The following is a 6,281-nucleotide window of genomic DNA, read 5'->3' as shown; positions in this document are numbered from 1 at the left end:
GATTTTTGCACTCACTTGGACAATGATGAACTCCCAATTCAGACCCCTCCCCTTGGAGAAAAATTATTACATGCGAGTCTAGATTCGTCCGGAGACAATTAAAAATGCATCACGTCGCCCTAAAAAATATACCATGCTCGGTACCGGACAGGAGAACCGTCCGGTGTCCACACAGAATAATCTCTCCCCCTTAGATGATAGAAATGGCGACTGGGGGATATCTCGAGCAAAAAAATGATCGCTTTCCGATTTTTTATGTTCAGGTCTTTTGATTTTTGCCTTATCTATGACAGGTTATAGGTGTTCTCTCAATGCAGTACTTTGTCCATATTACACGATTTAATTTTTGTTGTTTTGGTGAGTCTAGCCTTTTTGATGCAACTCTTGCAGCTCCATTTTTGTAATATGGGTTTGGCTTTGTAATTATTTTTATAGTTAACAAAATTAGGCTTGGCCCTTAATTTTCCCAAAAAAAAAAAAAATCATTAAATGATGTATTGGACATAATCATTCGGCATCTTTTATAAATGAGTTGTTAAGCTTTTAATTTAAATATATTTTGTATAAATAAAATAATATCTTCTATTTTCTGATACTACTGTATCCAATAGTTTGTAGAACTGTTTCAAACTTATTCATCACATGCATGATATTAAAGAGTCAAACAAAGCAAAACTATTTGTTTGTGTTGAATCATATTAATTTATAGCTTAATTACTTGAAAAAAGCATTACAATGTTATAAAGTCAATGAAATTATTTTTTTTTCTGTAGTTTAATTGACGTGAATCTATTTCGCCCTGTTATATAAAATATTGAGAATTCATTATTAAAATGATTACATGATCATAATTTATTTAATAATTACAAATCACGAAGAAAATTTATTAGCCTACTTTTATTTTTTAGAAGTAATTAAAAATAAAAATTTGAAGTCATTAAATCTAATTTAATATGATCGTAATAGATGAATTGATTTAGTAATTGTATAATATCTTCATCTCAAAATACGTTTAAAGATTTTAAAGCATCTTGTTATAAATTTGTCCATTAAAAATCATGAAGAAGTAATCATAAGACACATTCACAATAATTTGATTAATTGCAGCTTCATTAGAATTGTCTTAAAAAATGCTGATAGTTCTTTATTAAGACTTCGTTTGGGACAGTTTTGTTACTATTTTATTTTTCAGATTGCATTCACAATTTTTATTTGACCATGTTTTGTCACTATTTTCAATAAATTATTTTGCTAGGAAGCTGCTTTCTACAACAACTTTACAATAATCAACTTTATGAAAAAGCTATAGCCATTCCAAATAGGTCGTACGACAATTAAAGAGGGCCGACTTACATCTTAGAAATCAAAGTTTTTCAGCCCATCTTAAAATTATTGTATAATTGAAGGAGTGTTGCTTCACAAATATACAAAATCAATTCATTTATTGATCATATAAGATATTATATATAATGATTACTCAAAATTAATTTATTTTGCAGTAATTAATTATTAATTTGAAGGGGGAAAACCTCACATATAACATTCTTACCTTAATATTTCTTTTAATAGAAATGTTCAACTAAAAAATAGAAATGGAGATTTTGTTTTTTTAAATTATTATTGCAACTTAATTTTCATAACTATATTTTCATATCATGTGTCTTTTGATGATTCCAAAATATTATTGTATTGATTACTGTTTCTCTTAACATATATTGAAAATATTATTTTTATTGTTTGTGTACTAACATTTCAGAAAAATCATATTTCAGATAGTTGAAGACTTGAAGACAGATTAGACTAGGATTTATTGTATTTGAAGTTTGTACTTTTTATATTTTTTTTGAGTATGAGAGAGTGAGATTATAATTTGGTAACTATGCACACACACACATACTGGGGAAGTATAAAAAATCTGAATTGTTTAAACTAATCGTACTATATGATTTTGTACCATATGGGATGATTTGACCTGAGCGTTCCTCCAAAACAGAGTTAATCGAATCATGCTAAGAAAATTTTTTAAGTCTTGTTCGTACTGTATGAAGTTACCTTCGTAGAGACGACATCTAGAGTACAAAATATATAGGTACAAGTTCATCCCAACGAACTTAAAATTTTTTTGAACTGTTCGTACTATGCGATCTTATGTTCGTATAGACGATGTCCAGAGTACGTCGAAATGGTTGCATATCATTTCGTCCACATGAATAGGTAAAATTTTTGAATTGTTCGTATCGTATGATCCTAGGTTCGTATCGTATGATCCTAGGATCGTACAGACGACTTCCAACACACCAAATGGACTCGTCCATTTTCGTACAAAATGAAATATGGTTTGATTAAAACATTTCGTACTATATGATATGGGGTTCATACAGGACGATATGATATGGGGTTCATATAGGACGATATCCAGAGTACGAAATTGGTTCATACTGAATCGTACTGGACATATATGTTCAATTTTGAACTTATCTTATCGTACGATGTCAGCACGTTCATAGGTCAATCAAAGTATAAAATTAGCTTGTACTGAATCATACAAGCAAATTTTGAACTGTTCATACGTATGATGTTCAATCATACTGTATGATCACGGACGGTCAAATTAAAATTTTTAATTTTATGATTGATTTTTAGTGTCGTTCATATGCAAGGTCCTTAAAAATTGACTGTAACGAATGCTTATTCATTTTTTCTTCGAAAGTAAGTGTGATAGTGTTTTGGGAGAGTGTTTGAGAGTGTGGAAAGAGATCTTGCAAGTGGAATTTGTGAATGTTTCACAAGGTTGCCCAAAAGTGAGGATTTCTTTGTATGTATGTCAAATCTCTTCCTTACTTTTTTGAAGTCGCTCGAGAGAAGATCTTTGAAGAAGATCCGATTCTCTGCCGACACCAGGAAGGTGTGAAAGGATAATGATTCTCTGTCAACACTTGGAGAGTGTGAAAGGATGACGATTCTTTGCCGACACTTGGAGAGTGTGAAAAGATGACGGTTCTCTGCCGAAACTTAGAGAATGTGAAAAGATGACGGTTCTCTACTGACAATTGGAGAGTGTGAAATGACGACATTCTCTGCCTACACTTAGAGAGTGTGAAAGGATGATGATACTTTGCCGTATTGGGAATTGGTGGAAGAGAGGTGATTTGTAAAGGCTTATTTGCCTTGCTGTGGGAGCAAAAGGTGAGTCACTTTGATAATAATGTAATACCTGAAGAGGGAGTCTTCAGGGAGTGGACGTAGGCCAACTAGTTGGACCGAACTACTATAAATTTGTGTTCTTTTATTTTTATTTATCGCATTTTTAATTTTCTGCATTTTTATTTTTGTAGATAAAAAGTGTAGTTTGATAAAACTTTTAATGTGCTTAAAATTATAAGAACGATTTTCTAATATACCAAAAAGTTTTTTAAATTACTAATTAACCCTCCCCCCTCTTGATTAGCCTTAGGACAATTGCTTTAGGTCCAACCTATACGGACTTTCAATTATTAGTGCTTAAACATAAATTTTATGTGAATGAAATTTAATACCAAAATTTCACAATGATTTTCAAGCCTTTTACTAAATAAAAAAAATAAGATTCTAAATACGCTTAACTTGAAAAAATTAATAAGCTAATGTTCAAAAGATTGTGTCTCGTATTGCTCAACATTAATACTAATATAATATTAATAATATTCAAATATTAACCAAAATTAAAAGCAATTAGTGCTGATTATTTTGTGTAAGAATTCTTCTTGAAGGTAAGCTACTAAGAAAGTCTTATCATATATATCATAACGAATGAGATTTTGTCAAAAATATGTGGACTTGTATGATTGAAAGAGGAAATTTCAATTTCTCTGATTAATAAATAATTATTTCTATTTCTGTCTTATTCAACTATATAAGACAAATTATAAACCAAGTCAAGAGGCATATGCATCTTCCCCGCATATTTCTTCTCTCTCTCTCTCTCTCACCTTTTATATATTAACTCTCCTCTTCCTCCCAAAGCCTAACCTCTCTCTCTCTCTCTCTCCTCTCTCTCTCTCTCTCTCCCCTCTCTCTCTCTCTCTCCTCTCCTCTCTCTCTCTCTCTTCTCTCTCTCTCTCTCACAAGGAGAAACTTGCTCGGCTTCGGATTGTGCACTATAAGCAGGTGAAGCTGCCAGCTTGATCTGATATTCTGATACAGTTTCCTCTCTTTAGAAGAAATTAATGGAGGAAAAATATATAGATCAGATCATGTTGTGCAGTTTCATTTGCTGATGGTAGCACAAAAATGCTCAGTTCTATATATTCTATAGAAGTTCATCAATAACTATGGGCTTTTAATTTTATCTTTTTTATTGCTTTTAATCATTCTTCGATTGTTATATTGGTTTGCAGAAAGGAAGAGATAAAGAAGTCTTTCGTATTTCTGAGATCTAAAATTCTATCAGATCTGCGTTAGACTGTGAGTTATAATATATTTTTTTTATTTTTATGCTCTTACTTTCCAAAGCTAACTTGTTTATATATTGCTTGGTCTTACTAATTATTACCTTACTTAATTATCTAAATATTTATCTGATCCGTATCTTTTTATTGCATGCAGGTATGTTGAGTGAGCACATGGATGCATGTGTCAAATTTATATTTAAAGGACAAACTAAATTGTTTTATATAGCAACCTTTTCTCTTCTCTTATTGCTTAATTTCTTTCAATATATATATATATATATATATATATATATATAATCTTATATATATATAAAATATTATTGAAAAAATCTGGCTACAGCTCATACAATTAATTGAAGTTTATATAAAAGACGAATGGTTTAAAAGATTAAAGCAAAATACTTATAGTTCTCTACTTGGGTTATTTCAACTTGATGGTGAAATATAGGCTTTGTTTGGAGCTGTTTTCTTACTGATTTTTAAAATAATTTTTTATACAAGAAAGTAGTTCAACATGAAGCCATGCTCAACAACTTAAGCTTCTATTTTTACATAATTGGTTGACTGTCTTTCTACCAATCAATCAAAGAGAATTAATATTTGTTCCCCAGCTTTAAATATTGAATAATCATTTCTTCTGTTGCATAATCTAACTTCCAAATTGTTTGATATGCTAATGAAAACCTCATAAAATTAGAGGATGGGGAGTATCTCCAAAACTCATTGTTCTTCTTTCTCCCTCATTCAAATGGCTTGGTATGGATAAAATAAATATTATTTTAAACCAAATTTATTGAACTATAAATTTTTATACTAAAAAGTTACTCTAATAAAACAGAAGCTTAAAAATAATTTTAAATCTCTTCCTTTCTGCACTAATACATTTCTTACCTTAAAGGGCTGTACTAGCTTGTTGTTTATTTCTCCCCATGCCTACTAATACATTTATGCCACCTCATCTTGTATTTATTACATTTATATTTATCTACTAATACCTTAAAGTAAATCAGTTGCTTAGGATTCAGTTTTACAATTTAAAAAAATTAAGCCGCAATTAAAGCCCTTTAAAAAAAAAAAAGAAAATAAAAGGCCATTATATATGTATTTATCGGGTTTCCAAATGGACACTTTCCAGTTTCCAAAATTAGTCGATGAAAGCAAGTACGAGTCCTATGATATTCTACTGTGTAATTACAGTCCTCTCTCCAGCTTCCCTCACTAATTTTGGGACCTGCTTTGCTCTCTCTCTCTCTCTCTCAAAGTTCAGCTCTCTTAGAAAATAAAAGTTCAGCTCTCTCTCTCTCTCATATTCATTTATACTGCTACTGTTCGCTTTTTAAATGAGAAAATCTTCAACCAGTAGTTACAGCTGCATTGGCCAATAAGAACAATGGATGATGTGTTTAAATTATAATCATAATATTTTTAACAAAAATATTATTAATATTTCTATATGGCATTTAATGTGTATTATTATGTGCTAGAAAAATTATGCCACTATAATTGATGTTCAATATCTTAGCTTTTGATACAAATCTAACATGCATAGAAAAATTTTAAGGTAAGAATTTTTTTGTGGAAAATCTTGGAAGAGAAAAAAATCATGGGACCTATTGAGTTGTAATAATCTCATATAAAATTGTAGATACAAGAATCATCTCTTCCTCACATATGAATAAGATGAGATTATTTACAATTAAGAGCAATCGCATAATTTTTTTAAGGAATTACATAAATAATGCGCACGGGCAGACAATTAAAATCTAAGTAAAATATCGCCTAGAGATTTATGATAATCATCTTGGAAAATAGTTGATTAACTCCATATATTTTGAGAGATTTTTATCTTAT

General features: G+C 30.2%; 1 long non-coding RNA gene across 1 annotated transcript; it reads left to right on the top strand.

The window, feature by feature from the left end:
* Positions 1-4,055: 4,055 nt before the first annotated feature.
* LOC110115865 lies at positions 4,056-4,651 on the top strand. Its single transcript, XR_002305386.2, has 2 exons — positions 4,056-4,443; positions 4,585-4,651. It is a non-coding gene; the product is annotated as an uncharacterized LOC110115865 (long non-coding RNA).
* The last annotated feature ends 1,630 nt before the right edge of the window (positions 4,652-6,281 follow it).

The sequence above is a fragment of the Dendrobium catenatum genome, unplaced genomic scaffold (genome assembly GCF_001605985.2).
Source record: "Dendrobium catenatum unplaced genomic scaffold, ASM160598v2 fragScaff_scaffold_873, whole genome shotgun sequence".
In the NCBI taxonomy this organism is placed as follows: Eukaryota; Viridiplantae; Streptophyta; class Magnoliopsida; order Asparagales; family Orchidaceae; genus Dendrobium; species Dendrobium catenatum.
The sequence above is the reverse complement of the archived record's forward strand: the minus strand, read 5'-3'. Positions and strand labels throughout refer to the sequence as shown.